Source organism: Vombatus ursinus, unplaced genomic scaffold (assembly GCF_900497805.2).
Source record: "Vombatus ursinus unplaced genomic scaffold, bare-nosed wombat genome assembly UNPS02014779.1, whole genome shotgun sequence".
Taxonomy (NCBI): domain Eukaryota; kingdom Metazoa; phylum Chordata; class Mammalia; order Diprotodontia; family Vombatidae; genus Vombatus; species Vombatus ursinus.
In genome coordinates, this window is record NW_020954557.1 from 33,521,800 (window position 1) to 33,547,780 (window position 25,981).

The following is a 25,981-nucleotide window of genomic DNA, read 5'->3' on the forward strand; positions in this document are numbered from 1 at the left end:
TTTTTTGCCCCATCAACAAGGATTCATAGAATGTCAGAATTGGAAGGGAAATTACAGATCACTTAGTCTAACCTCTTCAATTTGCAGATAAGAGAATTAAGGTCTAGAGAAGAAATGAACTTGGCTAAGCCAATATGTTAATTTGGTAGAATTCAGTAAGATATAATAATATAGACACATTCCAAGTGGCAGACTTTTTTTTTTACAAGCATAATGTCAACTAGCTGAATGAAGTCAGATTTATTCCATTTCACTTTGAAGCTTTTCATAATTCAGCTGGATTATAAATAAGAGAAGAGGAGAGGAGAAGAGAGGAGAGGAGAGAAGAGGAGAGAACAAGACAGAGACAGACAGAAACAGAGAGAGACAAAGACAAAGGAGAGAGAAAGGAATAGAAAAGAGGAGAGGAGGGGAAATGATACAAGACTAACTCTGTCTTTGACCAGAATGTAAAATACTTAGGAGTTAACTGTACTTCTTTCTGCCCTTCTTGAGCTAGGCCAATCACGAATTTTAACAAATACCTCTAAGAAATGTGTCCTTAAATCTTCAAAATGTCCATGTCATATTTAGAGCTAGAAATGCTCTTAGAGATTATATGGTCTAACATCCCGATTTTATAGATCAGCAAACAGCTTAGAAAATTTAAATAAATTGTCCAAGTTCACACAAGAGGTGAGATCCAGAGCCAGGATTCCAACCCAGGTCTTCTGACTTCAAATCCAGAGTGCTTTCTACCATAGCATTTCTTGACTTGCATGTCTTCATTACCCCTGGCACTGAGTACATGAATATACATGATTGATTAACCAGGAAGGATTTGCCCATAACCCCTCTTCTTTTACTCTTCATGTTGTACTTCAAACTCCTTTTCTACTTTCTGTTATGGTGTTTATTGTATATCAGACCCCTGCTTTTATTTAGCTTTAGACAGATTTTTGACTCCCCCAGGGCTACTCAACACCAAGAAGAACTGGGCACCTTGGTTGCATCTAATGATCTCATACTTCTACAGGTTCTGCCTTATACAAAAGGAACTTGTGTCCCACCTCCTAACAATCTGAGACCCTCTCAGTCTACTCTGCCTAGTTCTTAATGCCAACAAACAGAAATTAGGCTGTTCTGCTTGGCCCCAGAGGGCAGAAACAGGAAAGCATTGATAGAAGCTAAAGAGATACAACTTTTAGCTTGATATAGAAGAAAAATAAAACCCTTTCTGGTAATTAAAACTATCCAAAAGGGGAATGGGCTGCCTCGAGAGGTAGTGAGTTCATTATCCCCGGAGTTCTCTAAATGGAGACTGAATGACTTCTTATGGGGAATGCAGTTGAAGGGATCCTTGCTCATGCACAGAGAAGATGAATTAGATAAACTCCAAGGTCTCTTCCAAGTCTGCAATTCTGTTATTCTAAGATAACACTATCTGCTACTGCTTTTATAGATGAAGGTCTTCTTAAATCTTAAACAATGTCTGGCTTCCAACTAAAGCTCAATATGACAGGATGGAACGTTCTTATAAATATGTAAGAAAAGAGATCCTTCATGGCAAAACTGAGGCAAAGGGAGAATCCCTAACAATTCCAACAGCTGCACTCTTGAACCCCTATCTTAGAACGACTTTCTTTTCTCCACTTCTCCCCACAAACAGACATTGGTGTAGTCTTGAAAAAAAATGGGTTTGCTCAGAAGGCCAAGGACAGGAGATAATGTTAAAAGCAGAAATCATGATAAATACTTAAACCAAGATAAATCTCAGCAATTTTATAGGTTATTTGGAAAATGAATTGCCTTAGCAAGGTCTGAATTCTTCCAAGAGAATTTGGGACTGAATCAGAATTCTAACCTCTTACAAATGAAATATTTGTTGAGAGAAGAAATAAAAAAAAATCGCAAATAATCTGTTTTTTTTTTAAGCAGGTCACAATATGGAGTAATCTGTGGATTGTTCATTCATTAGAATCTATCAGTCAATCAACAAACATTTATTATGCACCTACTATGTGCCAGGCACTCAGCTAGGGGAGGATACCCATACGAAAGAATGAAGCAATCCTCTTCCCACGTATGTTACAACTTATAATGCTGGTTGCCCATACAAATGGTCTGGTAATTAAATGAAACTTTATCCTTAAATTTTTGAAAGTAGTTCTATATACACCAGTCCAAGTAGCTCTATATATATTGAAATAAGTCAACATATATGTTGATACTCAGTAACTTAATGTTAAAATATAGGAAGGAGGAGAAAAATGAAAAATATTTTGAAAAACTTTCTTTGTGATTAACAAATAGATGTCTCTTTGCTGACACATCTAGAAGGCTTTCTTCAAGAAAAGAATCTGAAGGTGTTAGGGCAAGTACTGAATAATGTCACCAAAAATGAAATCAACTATATTTAAATGGAAACAAAATAACTGTTTGCCAACACAGAAGTCATCTCTAAATCAATTGTTGTTGTGACATCAGCTCATCACCTAATTAGAATGAAGGTAAAAATTAATCACATTAAAGGAAAAGATAAAGATTAAAAGATACCTTCACTGAATAAAACTAACTCCAAACTCACCTTTTCAAATAGTGCTGGTGCTCAAAAATAGAAAATGGATAAATGCAAAGACCTTGATTCTGACTGAAATCACTTCTTAGAGAAATTCATCCTACATAAAACAATTGTCACTAAGAACAGGCCGTAGATGCTATTTCAGCCAGCAAACACCTGATCTTTCTGGCAAGTAGAAAGGTATTGCAGCCGAAGGCAACATCAGTTTTTCATATAAAATCACTTGCAAAGCATTATAGAGGAGGATGAACAAAGATCACAAATTTTGAGACATCTCAAAATAATGAAAAGTAGTGATCAGGAAAACAAACCTTCAGAAAAGTTGTTGTGAGACTCAACTAAAACATATCACCCCAAGAGTATTTATGTATGAAACCAGAAGGAGGGAAAGAAATGGAAAAAATAGCTTATCCAGGTACTTGTTCCAGGCGAGGACACATTTTGTACTTTTGCTCTGTTAATGTTTTGGGCTATTTGTTCCAGGTATCAAAATGACAAACTATATAGCTCTGGGCATAAACCAAAATATTAATGAAGGGTAAATATTATTTTAATCAATACAGATCAATAGCTACTTCCATTCCAGAAAATGGTTTGTACTAAAAATCTCATTTTAAAAACAAAAGAGCTAAATTTTGAAACTATGAAAAAGTGATGGTGGGTCAGATACATTGGCAATTGAGGCTTTCTATTTATCAGTTTCCTTTCCTGAATTCTACTCCTAGAAATATCTATAAATATAGATAGCTCTGCCTGCTCCTGAGGAGCTTATAGGAAGGAAGGGACAGGAGGAGAACTATGTTCTGTCCCCAGCTGTACAAATATAGGTATTTCCAATGTGAGGAATTCTGGCCCTAGTGAGGAATTGTACCCAACTGAATGGATGCAGATGATTGAGGTGGGGAATGCAGGCTTAGTCTCTATGCTAGAATGCTAAAAGTATGTGGCTTGGTGAGAAAGCTGGGCAGTTAGGTCATTTAGTAATATCCTCTTTTATGAGCTCAGACCTGTTTCAATATTTAGGTCAATGGACCATCACATGCCTTTACACCTTTTTCCTACTGTTATCTGTCACATTCTCAACCTACAATGATAGTCCTCCAACAGACCTTTTGATTCTGGTTCCTACCCATTTGTCACCTTGTGATAGATGGACCTTTTTTTGCTCTTGCTCCTTCACTTAGGTCTTGTGCAAATCTTCCCATGCCATTACTGTGATGACCACACCCTGACCTGGCTGTCCTGCGAGCATTGCATCCTGCTCCATAGAGGAGTGTGTCTGTGAGGCCTCTCACCACAGCTTGGATAAGTACAGGCTGATTGGTGTAAAGCCAAGTGATTTCCCAAAGCCACACAAGCCCCAAACTCTATACATACCCAGCAACAGAATGACAGCTAAGACTCTTTTTCAAAATGTTCACTCTGGAAAATTAAGTATTTGGTGCATTCTTTTCCTCTGATTTAAATTAATTTCAATGCCTTCATTCTTTTTTCTTGCTGCCACACCAGCTGTGCTTATTAAATGCCTGTCTTATTAACATGTTTAATTTTCATCATGGATTGGAAGGTTTGAGATGTAAAGGTGATACAAATCACTCCTCAGTGCACAAAAATGACATGTACAAATGAAATGGTCATCAAATGTCTTGAAGTGGGAAAGCAAAGGTCTGACCTCAAGGACTGTAAGAACTGAGAGCTACAGTCATGGGGTCCCCTGCTGTTTTTAGAAGTTTTTCCTCTGTATGAATAAAGGAGACCTTCTGCTTCTTTTGGGAAATGTCACTGAGAAGCTTTTCCAAAAACCTATCTGAGCGTAGCTAAGTGAATCACAGGTATGACCCCTGCTCTCTTGGGGCCTGGCAATTGGCATTATAGACAGACAAGCTTTGTAGACAAACAAGGCCAGTTAGTTATGTATAAGCCCAGAATTCAGTATGAGGATAAGGAATGAAGAGAAATGTGTGAGCTTTGGTGAATCAGAGAGTTGGGTAGGTCAGAGGAGCAGAGATTTAGAACTATAAAGGGACTGCATAGTTAAGTCAGACTTGCTCATTTTACAGATGAGGAACTGAGGTCTGGAGAGACTAATTGACTTGCCCAAGGTTACAAAGGAAGTAAGTGTCAGACATAGGATGAGAAACTCATGTCTCATGTCACACTGCACCCCACTGACTCCCCTATATCACCCTTGTCTCCAGGTTCTTTAAGCAAATTTCATGGAGGATATGTGATAACAAACGCTGTTTGAATAATGGTTTTAAGACACATTGGTGAATTATTGGTGATTTCCAAGGGACGGAGGAAGGAAGAAAAGAAACAAGCATTTATTAATCTACTATGTGCCAGGCATTATGCTAAGTGCTTCATAAATATCATCTCCTTTGATCCTCACAACAACCCTAAGAGTTAGGTGCTATTATTATCCCCTTTTTACAATTGGGGAAACTGAGGCAAACAGTACTTCAGTGACTTGCTCAGGGTCCCACAGTTATTAAGTGTCTCAGGTTAGATTTGAATTCAGGTCTTCATGAATACAAGTCCTAGCATTCCAATGTTCTATCCATTGCACCACCTAGCTGTCTATTCTTGGTGTCAGAGTAGAGATTAGGAAAGTAGTCAGATCTTCAGGAAAGGCATAGAATGCTAGCAACAAAGGGAAGGAACATTAAGACATAATTACCTGAAGTGTCATCTTGGGAAAATTAAGTTTGGGCTGTCTTGGAAGGGGCAAACATTCCACTTCTCAGAGAGTTTGTGCTCTGCATAGGTGAGGGGAAGGTGAACCCTCTTGGTATGATGGGGGACGGGACCCTGGGTTGGTGGCCAAGGCAGTTCTACCAAGTGTCTCCAGAATACCACTGGAAATAATGTCAATACAATACAATACATTAAAGGCCCTGAAGAAGGCACTGTCAAAAGAACAGCTTTAGGGAGAGAGAACAAAAAGGTTTTGTAAGAGTCAAAATAAAAAATCACTGTAACATGGTGGAAGAATTAGAATTGGATACAATTTGGAATATGAGAAGCAAAGGAAATCACATTGATTTAAAAATAGTTGTGACTCTTCATTTTGATAAGTTAGTGATATAATGCTATTGCTTGCTGTGATAAAGCCAGACACAGAGGGAAAGAAATTTCAATTTCCCCACCCATAAAGTAACTTTGAGAAACCATCATGGAGGAATGGCTTGATGGATAAGGGAGAGATCATAGGATCATAGAACCATAGATTTAAAATGGGAAGGTTTTTCATGCAGTTGAATACCCCCTTATTTTACAAATGAGGAAACTGAGGCACAGAGAAGTTAAAATCACTTGCTGAAGGTCACACAGCTAGAAAATATGTTAAGGGTGGGATTAGAACCCAGGTCTTCCTGACTGCAAGTCCAGCAATATAAAAACAAACATATCAAAAAAAATTTTAAATTAAAGAAACCATTGCTATATCAACAGTTGTCTCTATTATCTTCTTAATGCCACGATGCTAAAGCTTTTGGTGAACAACTTCCTGAGCCATGGAGTAAACAAATAACTTAGAGTGCGAATAACCTTTGAAAAGCAACTGGACTAGAAAAACTCTGAAGCCACTTCCCGTGATTGTGACATCTAAGGTGATTCCTCTTCTATATGTGGCTGGCATTTTGTGGTATAAGGAAGAAATGAATACTTTTGATTGTAAACTTGGTATATGAGATCAAGTGACACCATGGCTCAGTGGACAGAGGGCCAGCTTTGAAGCCAGGAAGACCTAGGATTAAATCCTCCTTCTGACACATTCTGGCCGTGTAACCCTGGGCAAGTCACCTAACCTTCTTAGGGCTCTAGACACTTTCTAAGATCATATATTGCAGAAAAGGTGCTGACTTGTATAAGTAGGAGTTTCTTCACATGGGAGTTCCTTACACCAAATAAATAACAAGTCCAGTCCCTATCCCTGTCCCCTAATACTGTTGATTATGAACTCAGAGCATGAAATCAGTAGGATTTTCTTCATGGGAGGTCTGCGAGGAAGAACACAAATTCATGGACAGATGTGTGAGTGGTGGCCCTGCGTGACTGGGAATGTTGAGCATGTTTGCCTAAGAAACAATTGGCATCCATGAAGGCATCAGGATTCCACCTGCACTCAGGATGCTCTTCGATTACCATGGGCTCTGAGCCAGCCCATTCCCGCGACTTCTTGATCTCCCTAGCAACAGCCTAGCAACAGCAGCAGCCTATCAGGACTGTGCCGGAGGGGACTTTTTGTGTTACTCTATCAAAGCTAATACTTATCCCTTTTGTGGGGAGCTGGCCACCTCCCAGCAACTGGTAACTCTAAGTCTGTGTATAACATGAAAACGCATAGATGTGTGCACCAGGGTTGATAAAACTTCATGACTGTTCAACGTTGGAAAATTAGACATCCATGTCTGTTGGTAATTTGTACCAATCTTGGTCTTGGTGAATCTCATAGAAGCTAAACAAAATGTCTAAAATGCTGGCCTGGCTGTGTTTGCCACAGTTCTGTGTAAAGATGGACTCTACTCCCCTCCCTGCCCCAATTTCAATCTGAGTCAAGTGAAAACCCTGGTTAATTGGTGTTTACATCAGCACTGCCACATAGACCAGCTGCTACTGATGTCAAATGAGCTACTCACATAACAGGCCAACAGGCAATGTCTGATCTGGGAGCACTTGACAGAAATCAACCCAAGAGGGATACAGATGATTTAATAAAGCAACATAAGACATTTAATTACCTTTCTTTCTGGCAACTACAAAAAAAATAATCTTTACAGTAAACAAAGTACATAAGTCTAGAGTTTATGGACAAACACTGCTTATAGTTGGAGCATGTTAACTAACTTCATTCCCCTTTATAAGATCATAGATTTGGAGCTGAAAGGGATCTTAGAAGCCAGTGAGGTGGCATAGTCAATAGGGCCCTGGAGCTGGAGTTAGGAAGACTTGAGTTCAAATCCAGTCTCAGATACTTACTAGCTGTGTGACCCTGGGAAAACTGCTTAAACTCTGTTGGCCTCAGTTTCCTCACCTGTAAAATGGGAAAAATAAAAGCCCCTACCTCCTAAGGCTGTTATTAGGATCAAATGAGATAATATTTGTAAAGTGCTTAGCACAATACCTGGCATTTAATGGGAATTCTATAGATACTAGTTACTATTTACAGATGAGGAAACTAAAGCAGGGAGATGTGAAGTGATTTATCCAGGGTTATGCAGTTAGCATCAGAGGCAGGACTGTCAGGATGCTATTAGGATACACCCTGTTTTCCAGAGCTAAGGCCCAGCAAGCAAGCTGTTCCCTGAGTTTGACATAACAACAATCCCCTGCACTTGTAATCACCAGTAATCCCCTGTACTTGCAACTGCCAAATGCTGCTCTTGGCCACACTAACCCTGGCTCTGTGCCCCACTGAACAACCACAAGGCTCAATGACCCTAACAACATGGACACAGTTTGTTGTAGTCCAGCCATGGACTTGGAGACTGTTTTCTCAAGACCCAAGAATGCCTGTGTTGTGGTTTTCATGCTTAAAAACCCTACCCTTGCCGTAAATGGGTAAGCCCTCCTTCTTATGAAGCGGGACTTTGCTTGCAGGCTATTTCCCTCACCTTGAAATTAAACTTCTGTTTGATTCCTAACTCTCCTATCTCTAGCCTGCTCTTTTTGGCTCCAGTCATCGACAGATCAGAGGCCAGCTTGGTCTGGTTGACAGGATCCAATAAAGGTGTTCTTGACTCTGATTTCATCACTTTATCCACTACTATATCTATATCTCACCACTGGACTCAGATGACTCTGGAGGAGAAAGTGAGGCTGGTGACCTTGCACAGCCCTCCCTCCCTCAAATCAAAGTCAAATGCAAGTCATGTCATCAGCTCCTTGATGTCATGTTCCTCTTCAAGAATGAAGGACAAACACAACTGCTTCACAATGGTGCCACTTCTGGTCATTATAGGCTCAAATAAACTGTCAATCCTCGTAAACAGCCAGTCGGAAACTAGCAAAGCTATCACTCATCCTGGAATCACCTTGTGAATGAAGTTGTCTTCTTCAGCTTCCTGCTCTAGAATAGCATCCAAGCATTCTCCTGTCTTGAGAACAAATGACCCTGGAACCATATGGTCTAGGCCAGGGCTTCTTAGACTTTTTCCACTAGGGATGCCTTTTTGATCTCAGCAACATGGCTGCATGGCCCGAGGGCATGCACAATACAAAGCGAGCATGCTTTGTGTTCAGACCCAAGGCTCCTGTGAAGTTGTGATGCAGCCCTGGTAAGTGTTGTCAGAAACACCTCCAATTCATTACATGTTTGACTTTTAATTAATTTTTGGTTGTTGCCTGTTAAGAAAATTTTCAGTGTTGCCAAATTTTTCGAGACCCCACTGGGGTCGTGATCCACAGTTTAAGAAGTGCTGCTACACCACCATAAGCCCCTTTTTATAAGTTTCAAGGAAATCCCTGATGCTTCCAGACTGAGTCCCCTTCTAGAATTAGTTTCTCATTATAAAAACCCATGTCCCCTAGTGATTGCCCCAACAGCTTCCTTTTTCTAGTTTCTGGGACTCAATGGTTTCTAGAACAAATGATAGAGCTGAGGGAATAAACCTAGATTGGAGCCAATTTTTTTCTGGTCCAGTTTGCTGCATCTAATTGGCTGGATACAGACTGCTGAGGAAATAGTAATGACTTCCTCTAGTAGTTGACTTTCCAGAGCCTAGAACCCTTAGCCGTTTTGGTAGTCATGAACCCCTTTTGTTCTCTGGTATAGCCTATGAACCTCTTCTCAGAATGTTTTTAAATGTACAAAATAAAACACATAGGATTACAAAGAAAATTGATTATACTGAAATACAGTTATTAGTATATATATACATATATACATATATACATATATGTATATTTTTAAACTGAGTTAATGGTTGCCAGGTTAAGAAGTATTGGCCTAGAGCCAGGACTTAATAATAAAAAAAAAAGAATTGGCATACACAATAAATAATAACAAATAATTTACTCCTTTAATAAGGGCAAGGTATTTCACCATACATGGAAAGAAGGTTCAAGAGATGAAAGGAGCCTAATGAAGGAATCACAATTAGCTGAAGGAGCAAGATGATGAGAAAAAGGCAAAGAGAAAGGAAAAGAGTCAGGAAGATAGGTAGACCATGATAGGACATGACCCCTTTATAATAATGGGACTCAAGATGCTAATGTATCTTCCAGAATTTCTAAGAACATGGGTCAAGTATCTTCTGCCCCTAGCCAACAGCTGTGTATTAATTCATTTTAAGTTCACATTATAGAAAAGCCTAACAGCTAAGGACAGGATTTGGCTACTAATGTATTGCAGGAGACAATCTTCCTTCCTTGTAGGAAACTGATTCTCACTCTATTATGGACTAATTTCTTTATCAGACATAAAATGCCCCAAGTTCTAGATTCTCTCTCTCCCTCTCTCTCTCTCTCTCCCTCCCCCCTTTCTCCTTCCCTCTTTCCTTCCTTCTTTCCTTCCTAGATTACCTCTCATTTACACTGTATATTTCTTGTTTGTATATAATTGCATATTGTTTCTCTCATTCTACAGTGAGCTCTTTGTCTTTCTTTGTATCTTTACTATTAAGGTAAAAAGGGCAATAAAGTCTCATGATAGGCACTTAATAATTGCTTGTTGACTGACTTACTTCCACCTTTCCCTAAATCAAGGGCCTATTTGTAACATGATTTGAGATGCTCTGAATTCTTCAAAAAAAAATTACAAGTGAGAAGGAAATAGAGGGTGTGCTCCAGAGGATTTTAATTCAGTTTTTGTTGAGAAGATAAATCATGGTTCACAAATACTTAGAGTAGTGTGCACCACCATTTGCTTATTTAGGGAAGGAAATAGAAATCTAAAATAAAAATAGAACAGTTAAAATTATTTTATATGAAGAAACCCAAACCAGGGAACACTCCCACTTTGCTTAAGTTTTCTACATCCTATGCCACTGAATATTAGTAGCACATTAGGCAGAATTTAAAACATGCATCTAGCACAGACCCTACCCTCTGAACTTAAGATCTAAATAATTAATCCAAGGCTCTTAAAACTACAATATCAGGATTCAGCAATATTAAAATTTAAAACTTTGACAAACGTTATTCACAATAATATAAAAAAGCTACTGAACTTTGTATAATTTTGTGATTTTATTCTTTTTTTTCCCCCTGTGAAATGTAGCATCTTGGTGATCAGGACAAACAAAGGAGTCTAATAACATGAACTACCACATATTGTTTTCTTAAAATGTCACCATGACCCAGTTTTAAGAGGAATTTCCATAAAAAGATGTTGTTAAATTGAAAAAATACAGGAGATTTTCGTAGCTTACTGTTGCATAGTTATACTGAAAAGTCATTTCTAACTGATTTATCTAGTGGTATTCAGTACTAGTAAAGAAAACAGCTACACTTTGGTAGGTTAAAAACTGAAGATAATAAAAAGGGTGAATGTCCTCTTTCTCTCCACACCCCACTAATATATAAAAAAATAGAACATTTCATTCCTTATAACTTCCAATTTATTTAGAAGAAAAGGGCCTACAACATACAACTAAAGATGCTAAGTGGAGTGGCAAAGAATTTGCCAAAGGGGGCTGCTGGTGGGGTGGTGGTAGTGGTGGCACAGGATTGTTGCATCTGCCACTGCAGAACGTAAAGTTAGTGGAGCCCTTATGTTTGGGAGCTCCAAGCCGCAGTAGGGCTAAAGCCAATTGGGTGTTGGCACTGAATCAGGTATCAATATGGAGAGCTCTTAAGAGCAAGGGGCCGCAAGACTGTCCAGGGAAAAATAAACCATCTTAGGTCAGAAGCAGAACAGATCTAAGTTTCTGTGCTGATTGGCATTGGGAATGGGCCAATGAATGGCCACTGGGTAAGATAGGGAAACTACTCCTCTTTCTCCCCAAAAAAACCCCAACAATCCTAAAGCTTGTTCTTTGATCAAGCATACTTCATCTACTTCAGATGCTCAGTCCTCACTCTGGTCCTCTTCTTACTAGTACATTTAGCATCGGTCAGATCACCTCTTCCATATGCAAGGGTGTGGTCCTCCAGTCTTCTTCCTATCCCATCATTTACATCCCTTGACTAAAATACCAAGACAATTCATCAGAGGATTCAGCAAAATCTTCACTATGATGATGACACATAGTAAAGTTAGGCTTTTCAAAATAGAGGTCTTAAGCCATGCAGTATTTTTAAAGAATAAATAGTAATATGCTATGATTTCTGCTTTTCAAAACACTTTTCCATATGTGAGCATATTGGTTTTCCTGCTTTCAAAGGCAACTAGGTGGCACAGTAGACAGAGTGCTGAATCGAGAAACAGGAAGACCTGAGTTAAAATCTGGCCTTAGTCACTTAACAGCTGTGTGACTCTGGGCAAATCACTTAATTTCTGCCTGCCTCAATTTCCCCAACTGTAAAACTGGGATAATAATAGTATCTGCCTCCCATGGATTTTGTGAGGATGAAAAGAGATAATATTTGTAAAATGCTTTGCAAACCTTATATTGCTATTATTATTATTATTTTATTATTATTATTATCCAACCTTTATTAAGCTGCCAAATCAATATTACCAAAATACAGGTCAAACCATGTCACTCACCTCCTGAAAAATTTTTAGTGGCTCCCTCTTGTTTTTAGGATAATACACAAATGCTTCAGCAGAGAATTTAAAGTACTAAGTAATTGTGTTGCAACTAACCTTTCCAGACCTGTTTTATCCTAATTCCCTTCCTACATTCTATGTTCTAGCCAAGTTAGTCTTACTTGTTGCTTCCTGAACTTAATGTCATCTCCCACGTCCATGCCATTGCACAGACACATGCTATAAATTCCACACTGAGGGATTTGCATGTTATGCTTTTTTTTTTGATAGAAAAGGTTTTATATACAAATTCTCCCGACACAATGAAATTTGCATAAGTGAAAATATCTTCCCATCCTCTCTCTCCAACATATCCTCTGCAAAGTATCAAGACAATCATGGTTAGTTTGTCATGAATTAGTCCAATTAAGGAAAGCTTATCTATAGCTGCATCTATTTCTATGTCTACCTCTACATCTACATTTCTCTCTCTGTCTCTCTCTCTGTCTCTCTCTCTCTCTCCCTCTTTTTCTCTTTCTCGTTTAGAACTAAAAAGTAGTCTGTTCCAACTAAAACTGTCATTTTGCAGAAAAGGAAACTGAGACCCAGGTAGGTGAAGTAATTTTTTTGACTGCTACTACTTTTTAAATATTTTTTAATATCTAAAAATTGAGTTCCAAATTCTTTCCCTTCCTTTAGCTCCTCTCCCACCCACTGAGAAGGCAAGCAATATGAAACCCATTATATATGTAAAATCATATAAAATATTTCTATATTAGCTATGTCACAAAAAAGCAAGAAAAATAAAGAAAGTGAGAAAATTATATTTCAATTTTCAGTCAGTTCATCAGTTCTCTCTCTGGAGATGGATAGCAGTTTTCATCATGGGTCCTTCTGAATTATCTTGGATAATTGTATTGATCAGAGAAGCTAAGTCTTTCATAGTCAATCATCATTTCAACATGGTTGTGACTGTGTACAATGATATGCTGGTTCTTCTCACTTCACTTTGCATCAGTTCATGTAGGTCTTTCTAGTTTTTTTCTGAAACCATACCCCTCATAATTTCTTATAGCACAATAGTGTTCCATCCCAGTATGTACAACTTATTCAGGCATTCCCTAGTGGATGGACATTCCCTCAGTTTCCAATTCTTTGCCACCACAGAAAGAGCTGCTATAAAATTTTTGTACACATGGGTCCTTTTCTTTTTCCTTTGATCCCTTTGGGATACAGATCTAATTGTGGTATTGCTGGGTCAAAGGGTATGCACAGATTTGGGCCCAGTTCCAAATTGTTCTCTAGAATAGCTGGACCAGTTTGCAACTCCACCAACAGTTCATTAGTATACCTATTTTCGCATATTCCTTCCAGCATTTGTCACTTCTAAGAGGTGTGAGGTGATAACCTCAGAGTTGTTTTAATTTGCATTTCTCTAATCAATAGCAATTTAGAAGATCTTTTTCATATGACTACAAACAACCTTATTTTCTTCTGAAAACTCTCTTTTCATATTCTTTTACCATTTATCAATTGAGGAATGGTTCTTATTTTTTTTTATAAATTTGACTCAATTCCCTACATATTTGAGAAATGAAGCCTTTATTTGAGAAGCTTGCTGTGATTTTTTAAAATATTACTTGTCTATGGTACCTTTTATTAAAATGTGGGGTTTTTTTTTTGCTTATTTCTTTTAATTAGGTCTATTTTTGCTTTTGCTTTGTCTGAGATCACGATAGCTACTTCTGCCTTTTTTATACTGATCATTTTTATAGTTCAACTGAAGTATAATAGGTTCTACTCCAGCCCTTTATTTTAACTCTTTCTATTTCAAGTGTGTCTTTTGTAAATAACATATTGTTGGATTCTGGTTTCTAATCCATTTTGCAACTGGCTTCTGTTTTGTGGGTGAGTTTCTCTGATTCACATTCAGTTATCATGATTGTCTATTTCCCTCAATCTTATTTTTTCTGTTTATCCTCTCTTTTTTACTCTGTCCCTTCTTGAAGGTCTATTTTGCTTCTGACCACTGTCTCCCTTAATTTTCCCTTTCTTTTATAATACCCTTCCTTTTTCCTTATCCTCTCTCCCCCTCCCCTTTTTCCTTGTTGGGAAAGGAGATTTCTATACCCAGCTGAGTGTGTCTATACATCCTTCCCTCTTTGAGCTGATTCTGATGAAAGTAAGGTTCAAGCATTGCCTGCTTCTCCCCTCCCTCCCCATTTCCTCGTCCATTGTCAAAGCTCTTCCTTGCCTGCCTCTTTTTTGTGAGATAATTTTCCCCATTCTTCCTCTCCCTTCCCCTTCTCCTAGTGCATCCCTCTTTCTCATCCCTTTGTTGTTTTTGAGATCATCCCAACATAATCAATTCATACCTATGCCCCCCTATCTATATAGACTCCTTATAGCTGGCCTAATAATAATAAAGTTCTTAGGAGTTACATGTATCATCTTCCCATGTAGGAATGCAAACAGTTTAGCCTTATTGAGTCCCTTATGATTCCTCTTTCATATTCACCTTTTTATGCTTCTTTTGAGCCTTGGGTTTGAATGTCAAATTTTCTATTCAGCTCTGGTCTTTTCATCAGGAATGCTTGAAAGTCCTCTATTTCAACAAATATCCATTCTCTCCTCCCCGCCTCAAAGGATTACACTAAGTTTTGCTGACTAGGTTATTCTTGGTTGTGACCCTAGCTCCTCTGCCTTCCAGAATATCGTATTTCAGGCCCCTTATTCTTTTAATGTGGAAGCTGCTAAATCTTGTGTGATCCTAACTGTGGCTCCATGGTATCTGAATTGTTTCTTTCTTATTGCTTGCAAAATTTTCTCTTTGACCTAGGAGTTCTGGAATTTGTCTATAATATTCCTGATAATTATCATTTGGGGTTCTCTTTCAGGAGATGATTGATGGATTCTTTCAATTTTTTTTTTAAATTTTACCCTCTAAACCAGGGGTGGGGAACCTGAGGCCTTGAGGACACATTTGGCCTTCTAGGTCTTTGGGTATGGACATTTGATTGAGTCCAAGTTTTATAGAACCAATCCTTTTGTTAAGGGGCTTTGTTTTGTAAAGTTTGGATTCAGTCAGAGGGCTGTACTTGAGGATCTAGAAAATCACACGGGGCCTTGAGACCACAGGTTCCCCACCCCTGCTCTAAACCTAAGATATTGGATCAGTTTTCCTTCATATTTTCTTAAAATATGACATCTAGGCTCTCTTTTTTTTAATCATGGTTTTATGGTTTTAATCATAGTCCAATCATTCTTTTTATTTTTTAATTACCTCCTAAGTTGTTTGATAGTGGAAATATGTCTCACCCCAACTTTTGTTGGCTCTGCCACTATAGAATTTAATTTGAAGCATTATTTTAAAATTGTTTGGAGGGGAATGTTGGGAGAGTTTGGCTGTATTGCTTGACTCTGTGCCATCCCTCCATTTGTAAATCATGTTGATAAGTAGCTCCCATGAGACTACATTTTGTTTTCAAATAGTCCTATTTATTAAAATGTTCATTTTTAGGCTGAGCCCAAATCTACTCCCTGTAATGTCCACATATTGGTCAAAATTCTACTTTGTGAAGCCACTCAGAAAAAGTTTTAACTTTTTTCCCCCAAAATAATAGCCTTTTGAATATTTTTATCCAAAGACAAGGGCCTGAATTCAAATCTTGGCTCTGCTACTTATTGCCCATGTGATCTCAGGCAGAGTATTAAACTTTTCTAAGTCTCAGTTTTCTCATGGGTAAAATAAAGGAATGGGACTGGATTACTTCAAGATTCTGTCCAGCTCTGAATCCTACATATGGAAACAAGAGTGCACACAGAATCAGTCACTCTAATTCTGGTCCCAGGTTAGTCATGAACTTATTCCATGACCCTAGGAAAGTCAATTCATCTACATGGGACTCATGTTTCTTAGTCATAAAATAAAAGTATTTAATGAGGTGATCTTCAAGTTTTGTTCTAGTTCTGATTTTCTATGATGCTATGTCCTCTCTAAAGTTTTTATTCTCTTGGAGATACATCCCTGGTTTCTCAACCATTTTTCATTACTCACTTCGGGATTCCTTCATCCCTTTTGTTACCTTTTCTTGACATTGTTCAGCTTATCAATGTTCCTCTCGATATATGAGGAGCACAACTCAACACAAAATTCTAAGTGTGATCAGATGGTAGAAAAGACAGTGGCACATCAGTTCCCTTGGATGTTCTGGATGCTACATTTCTAGTGATACTGTGTTAATTTTTGGGACATTCACATCACATTGCTGACTCATATGGAATTTACAATCACTTAAGTATTTTTTTTTCTCACATGTTCTACTTTTAAGCTACGTCTCACTCATATTATTTTCATGATTGTTTACATGTAGGCTCAAGGTTTTACATGTAACTCCATTAAACTATTTTGTGGAGATAGAACCATGATATGAGAGTAGAAGCCAATACAACAAAGTCCTTCTCCACCAGCTCTTCCAAATTTTAGAAAATGTATCATACTGAATCCTGATGAGAAAATCCAAGAAAAAAAAACCCAGTGAATCATTTTTTTCATCCCAGTTCAGCATGGGGAAACAGAAGTCTATGGAAACTGGGACAAGGTCTAGACAGGAGTGAACTGTCCTGGAATAATCCAGCACAGGGAAAGAAAAATACTATAAGCAACCAGAAAGATTAAAAATTATACCAAGGTGCCACTATCAGAATTACATATGATTTGGTAGCCACAGCTATAAAGAAGTGGTGAGCTTGTAATACAAGATTCCAAAAGGCAAAAGACTTAGGTTTGCAACCAAGATTGATTTACCTAGAAAAACTGAATATAATCCTCTAAAGGAAAAGTGAGGCTTTAATGAAATAGATCAGTGGTGTCAAACTCAGATGGAAACAGGAGCCAGTAAATCATACATAAGGATCCTTGTGGGCCACATATTGACTTAGAAAACCACATATTAACATTGTCTATATCATATTGTATTTTTATTTATTTTTTTAACATATTCCCAAAATACAAGTTAATCTGGTTCAGGTTACACTTGGGAGTGTTATGGGTGGGACCCGTATTTGACACCTATGAAACAAAGGACTTCTAAACAATACTGATGAAAAGACCAGAGCCACACAGAAACTTTGATGGACAAACACAGGCATCAAGAGAAATATAAAAAGGTAAACATGAAGAAATAACCATAAAGGACTAGGCAAGAATTCTGAACCCTATCATCATCACGAGTAACAGAGAGTCTAATTGGACAGAAGGCCTGGGAGTAATTCTATTATGTTTCGTGATTTTTTAATGAAGAATGGGAAGAGAGGAGAAGAGGAATGTACTAGAGGAAAGGGAAAGGGAGGTTAGGGAAAATTATCTCACAAGATCAAGGTGTGCAAATAGAAGTTTATACAAACAAGGAGAAAGGGGTGAGAAGAGTTGCTGACGTTTGAACCTCACTCTTCATTGGTCAGAGGAGAGGACAATACATACACAGAGTCGGATATAGAAATATATTTTACTCAACAGGGAGATAGGAAGGAAAAGAGAGAGATGTGAGAAGGGACAATTAGAAGGAGGGTAGATTAAAGGAAGGAGTAATCCTAAGCAAAACAGACTCTAAATAAGGATATACAAAAATATTCATAAGTTTTTCATGATGAAAAAGAATAGGAAACTGAGGGGTGGGAGTGGGGTGTGTGAATCAACTGGACTGAATAAGTTACAGTATATGTTGAAATATCATTGTGCTTTAAAAAGTTACGTTCACAGTATTGCTTGCATCTCTCCCCCTCTCATTTAAAATCCTCCACAATATCTAGCTCCTCCCTACCTTTCCAATCTAGTTTCATATTAATCACATTCACACCCTGACCATTTTAGCCACACTAGCTTATTTGCTTAGTCTTATACACAATATTTAATTTCCTGCCTCCCTATCATTGCACAGGTAGTCTCCCACTTGCCTTCTCCCTTCTGCCTCATCAAATTGCAGTTCTTTTTAAAGAACAGCTCATGTGCCACCAACTACATGAAGCCTTTCTTGATCCTTTCCAGCCATTTCTTTCCCTCTTGAAATCATTGTGTGTGTACGTATGTATGTATGTGTGTGTATATGTGTATATATATATATGTATGTATATATATATGTGTATGTGTATATATATATATGTATGTATATATATGTGTATGTGTGTGTGTGTGTATATATATATATATATATATTTGCTTATCTGCATACATGTTGTATGCCTTTAGGAAAATGTAAGTTCCTTGGAGGAGAGAGCTGTTTCAATTAGTATTTGTATCCCTAGCATATTAAGCACATGGCACATGTTTATGGGATGCAGTTGCATTGAATTATTTGCATAAACATTCAGAAATTGTTCTTGGATCCTTTAAGTTATGTCTTCTTTTGAATTATTGAAACTTTTCTGTGAGGGATTGTCTGGTGTTGACTACTGCCAAGTGCAGATTGTGGCAAGATGGGGTAGGAACAAGATATTAGGAAGTGACCGGAGCTCACGCTCCCAAGGCAGGGGCTGTGCTAGGCGGAATTGTGGTGAACTGGGATGGGAACTGGATACAGAGAAGTAACTGGAGCTCACGCTCCCGAGCCAGTGGGCAGTGCTATGTGGAGCTGTGATAAGCTGGAGAAGGAACAGGATACAAGGAAGTAGCCAGAGCACGTGCTCCTGAGGCAGGGGGCTGTGCCACGTGGGAGTGGGATGGCAGATAACGAGCTCCCTTTGTCTAGCCCCCTCCCTAGGTACAACACTAACCCCAGACGCCTCCTTCCTGTGTCCAAACCTGACTTCCTGGGCCACATACTTTACCTTTGTGTAGCACTGACCCCAGACGCCTCCTCCTGGTATCTGGGCCTGACTTCCTGGGTCACGTACTCTCCCTTTGTCTATGCACTAACCCCAAACATCTCCTTCCTGTATCTGGTCCTAGCCTCTTGTGTCACTTCCTCTCCCTTGGTGCGCTAAACCCAGACATCCCCTTCCAGTATCTGATCCTACAATCAATGACTAGTAGGTGGGCTGAGGAGGAGGGGCTAAGTAGGTACTTAAGGAATGGTAGGGATCGGAGCTTGCTCTCTCTTGCTCCTGCTCTCTTGCTCTGGCTTTCCTGCTTGGGCTTGCTGTGATGGCCTCTGAATAAAGCTCAAGTGTTTGCACCTCCTGATCGGCTCGTCTCTGTGTTTATCCGGGTGGGCACCGAAGACTGGTAAGTATGACCTTAGCAGCCTGCTCCTTATAGGACGAGAGTGCACGGCGTGGCCGGCACACTTTTCTACTGCTATTATTTTTTTCTGTATAATCCTCAATAGTATCTGGATTTATCATTTTCTCTAGGCCTTTTTCTCTCTCCCCATCCATTTTCAGTTTAAAACTCCCTTGATCACATCAGCAAACATACAACCAGATGGAAATACTTCAAAAAGCACTGCCTGGAGTCATTACATTTTATATCTGACACAACTTCCAAACAATTTTCAAGAATACTAACTAAAGTAAAAGCATTGCTGAAATCCTACTCTCCTGACATAAAAGTCTCATCTGTGGTGCTGATAGGCCCAAGACATGGTCAAACTTTGCCTTTTCAAGAACACAAAATACTTTAGGAAAAGCAAAAGGAAAGCATTACTCTTTTTTAAGTCTCCCCACAGCTATTCCTCTACACTACAACCCCTTCTCCCTGTAAGCCTTTCCATTGTCCCAATTATCTACTTATCAAGCTCTCAGACTAATTCTATAAAAAATAATTTATTTTTCCTTTGGTTTGATCTAAAATATCTGTTTTCACAGACCTATAAATGCTATTAAAGGAAAGTCATTGTTATAATAATGTAAATGAAAAGACTAAAAGATGGACAGATTAATTACAGATTAATTATAGTCACCAGTCTTGGTCTCAGAATAGATAATGAAATATACTTTTGTTTTCTCAGTAGAGAGATGAGAGGCTATGAAAGAAGGTTGCATATTCTACTAGACATGGCTGTTTTTGTCAGGTGGTTTTCCTTAACAGTTCTTCTGTGTTATGAGAGAGGGTTAAATAAAGGGCAGAGGAACTGGATAAGGAGATGATATAAAAAAGAAATATCAATAGAACTTTAAATAAAGATTAGTCATTAAATTAGCCCATTGGTATCACTGTCTGGAATGTTCTTCCTCCTCTGCTGTGAATTGACCTCCCTGGCTTCCTTTGAGTCTCAACTAAAATCCTACCTTCTACAGGAGCCTTTCCCCAAAAACCCTGGTTTTTAGTGCTTTCCCTCTGTTAATTATTTCCTATTTATCCTGTATATAGCTTACTTTGTATATATTTGCTTACATGTTGGCTCCCCCAATAGAATGTAAGCTCCTTGAGGGCAAAGACAGTCTTTTGCCTCTTTTTGCATCTTAAGTACTTAACACAGTGCCTAGAACAGAGTAAACATTTCATAAATATATTGAATGGTTGACCACTGACTGGACTGAAGTGGAATTCATAGTCAAAATGTTTTGGTTCTAGTACCATCTTTGTGGTTAACTAGATGTACGACCTTGGATAAAGTATTCAACCTCTTTGAGCTTCAGTTTTCTTATCTCTTAAATGAATATTTTGGATAAGAAGACTTTAAAAAAAAAAGTTGGTCACTTACTATATGTGTAACTTTAGGTAAGTTGCTGTGCCTGTCTGAGCCTCATTTTCCTCATCTGTAAAATGAAGATGTTGAATCAGATGGTGTCTAAGATCCTTTACAGTTTGAAATCTAAAATCCCATGTTCCTATGTCCCCTTTCAGTTCTAAAATTCTATTATTCTCTGAACAAAGACATTTCTCTAATGTCTGGAAATTCCCTTCAGGATTGTGGATATAATGAAGTAAATGTGGAATAATATTAAAGAATGCTGGTTAATGGCTTCCTCCTGCCTGGGAACATCTTCCCATCCTTTTCATAATGGCTATGAACTTTAATTCTTATGCAGTGCTAGCTGATGGTGTCTTCTGAAATCTACCTCATACTATATGCAATGATGTATTGTTATTGTAATAAGAAATTTTGAGATTAACTACCACAAAATAGCATTAAGTATTTTATGATCCCTACAGCATGTAAATGATGCACATCATTACTTTTTCCAATCTTTGTAAATGGTCTGGTAATAGCCTTTTTGCATTAGAACATACTGTGGATGTATCTTGCTTTATCCCAACGCTGACTTTACAAGTCATAATCTATAAGCTTTGGACCTATTCAAGAGTGCAATCACTGAGCTGGTATATGAGCGAGCATAAATACTGTTGTTTGCTGTCACACTGGAATCATGGCAGTATTTGAAAAGTAACATTGTTCTCCATGCAGGTAGAAATTATAGTATTAGAGGGAAATCTGGCATTGAGCTGAGATAGATATTATTGAACCACATTCAATAGTCTCCCATCTAACAACTTGCATCATATCATTTTCTCAATTTCATCTCATTTTTGTATGGAAAGATAGATTAGTATATATAGATTGATAGCTTTTAACTTTATTGTCAAAACTATTTATGTGGCTTTCAATCCCAAGAGTGGCCAATCTGCCCACAGATCTCTATACCTACTCCCCCTCCTTCACACAGAGGTGTGCTAAAGCCAGCTTGAACCAATTTCCAAACTGATTGTTAAATTTTCAGTGTGAGCATTTTGAATACCTTGGAAATCCACAAACACTACAAACCAGGGCTTGATTTATTTTCCTATTGGTTGGCTAGACTTAAAAATGTGTTAGAAAAAATTCTAATAATGAAGATTAAATTTAGAAGAGCCATGCATACATTTTTGGAAGAGCCAGTTGTTAAATATTTAACAGCACAACCTTGCCCCATGTCCACCTTCTGTCTACTCTGTGTGTTTCTTGCATGTACCTATTTACATATATACTGTCTCCCCCATTTGATTGTAAGCTCTTTGAGGGCAAGGACTGTTTTAGCTTTTTCTTTGTACTGCCAAGTCTTAGTACAATGCCTGGTGCATAGTAAATGTTTAATAAATGTTAATGTACTGACACATAACACTCACCAGCTATGTGACTCTGGACAAGTCACTTAACCCCCAATTGCCTCACTAAAATAAATAAATAAATAAATAGATGAATGAATGAATGAATGAATGAATGAATGAATGTTAATGTACAGCATGCTTTACAAATCTTAAAGTGCTATATCCATTCTAGCTATTGAGTAATTGTTTTTAGTAAGGATGGCTGAATTTGGGGAATTTAAGCTTAGGAAATCATGATTACCATTAAAGCCTAGTGACATCTCAGATTATAGTGGAAAATGAAAAATGGACATCAGCCAAAAGGAATATCTGGAGCACATGGTTTTGCTGGAACCAGCTCTAACCAGTTTGCAAGAGCCAATTGTGAAATTTTCTGTGTAAGCATTTTATAGCTCAGAAATTAGCAATTGCTACAAATCAGAGGGCTTGATTTATTGTTTTAATTGTCTAGAATGAAGAAAGTGTTAATAATATAGATTGAACATAAATATATGTGCCCCCTCTATCCCAAAGGAGAACATGGTTGTTAAATATTTGCACGCATAACATTAATTTGGACTCTCTAAATAGCACATCTTCCACAAGTGGCAAATACCTTTGGCAAACTTACATGTTCCTGTTTTATACCTTCCTTGGTATTGATAATCAGAGGATCACTGAAAAAAATCCAGATATCTGGTTACATCTAAAAACAATTATTTCGTGATTTCAAGTTGTGCATGGGACACATCATTAGAGGAGAACCTTTTTAGCTGAATTTAGCTCTACTGACTCAGATGCTTTGGGATTAAAAAAAAATATGAACACAGTAGGATACAGTCTTCTCTAAATTTTTCAGCCTATTGTGTTACTGATGGAGGGATGACCCTCCTCTCACTTGATATAATCATAGAAATAAAAGGGCAGATGACAGAGATAATAAGTTATTACTATGTTAACAACACAGTAATGTTGTTAGGTAGTAATTATGTTAACATTCTGTTATCTCTCTACAAAGTGTGAAAAAAAAAACATTTTTTTCTTAGTTGAATTGAAAGGGACGATTGCATTGACTACAAGACTCCGAGCTCCTAATAGCTCTCAAAATGCTGAGTTCACCAGCTCTGGTTACGATCTATGAGAGGAGTCAGCCCTTGAGAGAGAATTGTTCTTAAGCTCTTAAGAGGAGGAGAGGGATTTCTTTTTCTTCTTCCCTTCCCCTATTGTCCATAGTATTTTGCAGTTGGAGCTACCCACCCAGTAGGAAACATAATATCCATCAGAGACACTCTTCATACAAACATGGACAGAGTGAGGTTGTGATTTAAGGCATGAAACACCTGAACCTTGGCACCAAAGAAATAAACTAACCATGGATTCCAAGAACTAGCCTTGGCAATTTAGAATTGAGCTAAGCAGAGGAACATCCTCTTCCATCTGAGAGCTCAAGTGAACAACTCATCCAGCAGAGATACTCTGAGAGTAGCTAGATGAGAATTCTATGAGGAGAAAAAGGAGACAGAACACCTGTGATACTAAAGGCCCGAGTTCTTTTGGACTCATGTGTGCTTCATTACTATTGGACTCTATCTGTGGAAGAATGCATCCTAAATTTGTTAGGATGTGTGTGTATGTGTGTGTGTGCATGCATGTGTGTTTGTGTGTGTTTTGGAAAAGAAAACCTGATTTCCCCTAACCCAATCTGTTCTCATCTTACTTTATTCAAGATGTCTTGAAAATTGATCCTTGATTCTCTTCACAAGTATGACTTCTAGAAGATGGATGACGCTTGGTCTGTGCTTACAAGGTCTTGTCCATATACTCTTTCAATCTCCGTCTTCGGTGTTATTTCCACATCTTCATGTAGCATACCAAGGGCATGTCCCTCCTGCTAAGGAGATCAAGTTTTGATGGATGAGGCAATATGGTACTCTAGGTTTCCTCATGGTGGGTATGTCAGTTAAATTTCTCAATGAAATGGTGAAAATCAGGCAGCGCTTTTACTTTTATCCCTTTAGCATTTTAAAGTGCCATCAGTTCTCTGAATTAGGTTGCATCTGAAGTCTCAAACTTGCATGTATTAACTTCTCCTCATCTTAATCTTTTCTCATTTTTTTGAATTGTATTTTAACTTCTAAGAGTCAGTTGGGGTAAAGGGGAGAGAGTAGCCACTCTTTGTATTGAAAGGGGGTGGTGGTGGAGAGATCAATCTACTCTAGATGAAGTAAATATATAATAATACCGTAGAAACAAAAATGTGCAGTGGGAGGATAGAGATTAGACATGTGGTTTCATCAGCCTAGAGAATTCTCAGATGGGTAAATATCCTGTACCAAGCAAGGCAGGCTGATAGCTTCTTTACAACTTAGAGTCTTTAGGGAATCACCTAAAACACTGAGAGATTAAGCGACTTGTCCAGAGTCACATAGCCAGTACATGTTGGAGGTAGGGGTTGGTCCCAGGTCTTCTTGGTTCCAAGGATGGCCCTCTATCCACTATGCCATGCATCTTGGGTGGTGGAGTCACTGAATCATAGGACAGCAAACAGTTTTAGGCCTAAACAAGCAGGTTTACTGTGTGCTCAAAACAGACATAAGTCCTTTCAGCTTCACTCATGCTCCAAGAGCTGTCACCTTTGGTTGTGAAGGACACCGATAAATACAGTGCCCTCAAGAAACTAGAATGTGGACTGGAATGTTTAGGGGCAGCTGAAGAGATGAAGTTACCAGCATAGGACAGAGCAACACTAGGTCTTGGACCATTGAATTTTATGATCAGAAGAGGCTATTCACTATCAAATTCAATGATTACGGCATGATTTCCCCAACTATCCTTAAAGAAATACCAAGGTTACTCAAACCAAATATTTTAATGAATTCATAATGATTAGAAAATCATTTCTGTGCTCCCCAGCTGTGAGATTACTAAAATGTAACTGCTCTATTCCGCTCAATAGAACAGTAAAGTAAAAACATTTACTGCCTGTGGCATTCCAGGGACCAGTTAAAATTGCTTTATAGCCTTCAGTAATGAGAGTGGACAGCAATGTAACAATACCTAATAAAGTGAGTTTAGTTTTATGTCCTGAGAACAATCTGCTTTACCCTTATGGCTCAATTCTTTAAGTCATTTCTATTTAAGGTGATTACAAACCATCACTGGGGAGTGACAGCTATAACTGCTACAGCCTATGGGGAAAATGGGCACAGGTCTGTAGTCTGGACTAAGGCACAATTGCCCTCAGACACAATGGCCATTAAGGCTCAAGTAAGGATAACAGAGTATTTTCCTTAAACATCTGTCATTCTTTTTCTTTTAATATTGAATGAAGCAAGTGAAGGGAAAGAAGGAAGGAAGTTCTTTTTTTCATAGAATATTAGAGATGAAAGAAACCTGAGAAGCTAGCTAGTTCAATTCATACCTGAAAAGGAATTCTCTGTACAACATTTGTGATGAATGGTAGGTTATCCAGCCTTAACTTCATTCATTGATTCACCCATTCGACTAGCATTTATTAAGCACCTAGGTGACAGGCATTGGTCTGGGCAATGAAGATACAAAGACAAAAACAAAACAGTCCTGAAGGGGCTTATGTTCTATTTGGAGAAAGTAAGACAAACACATGTATACAAATACAAAATACATGCAAAGTATAAAATAATTTTGAGGGGTAGGGCTCTAGTCACTATGAGGAACCTTGGGTAGTAGAGGAGAAGATGAATTCTCTCTACTTTCCATCTGTAGTGCTGTTGGGTTTGAACTCACAGGAACAGGATACCCT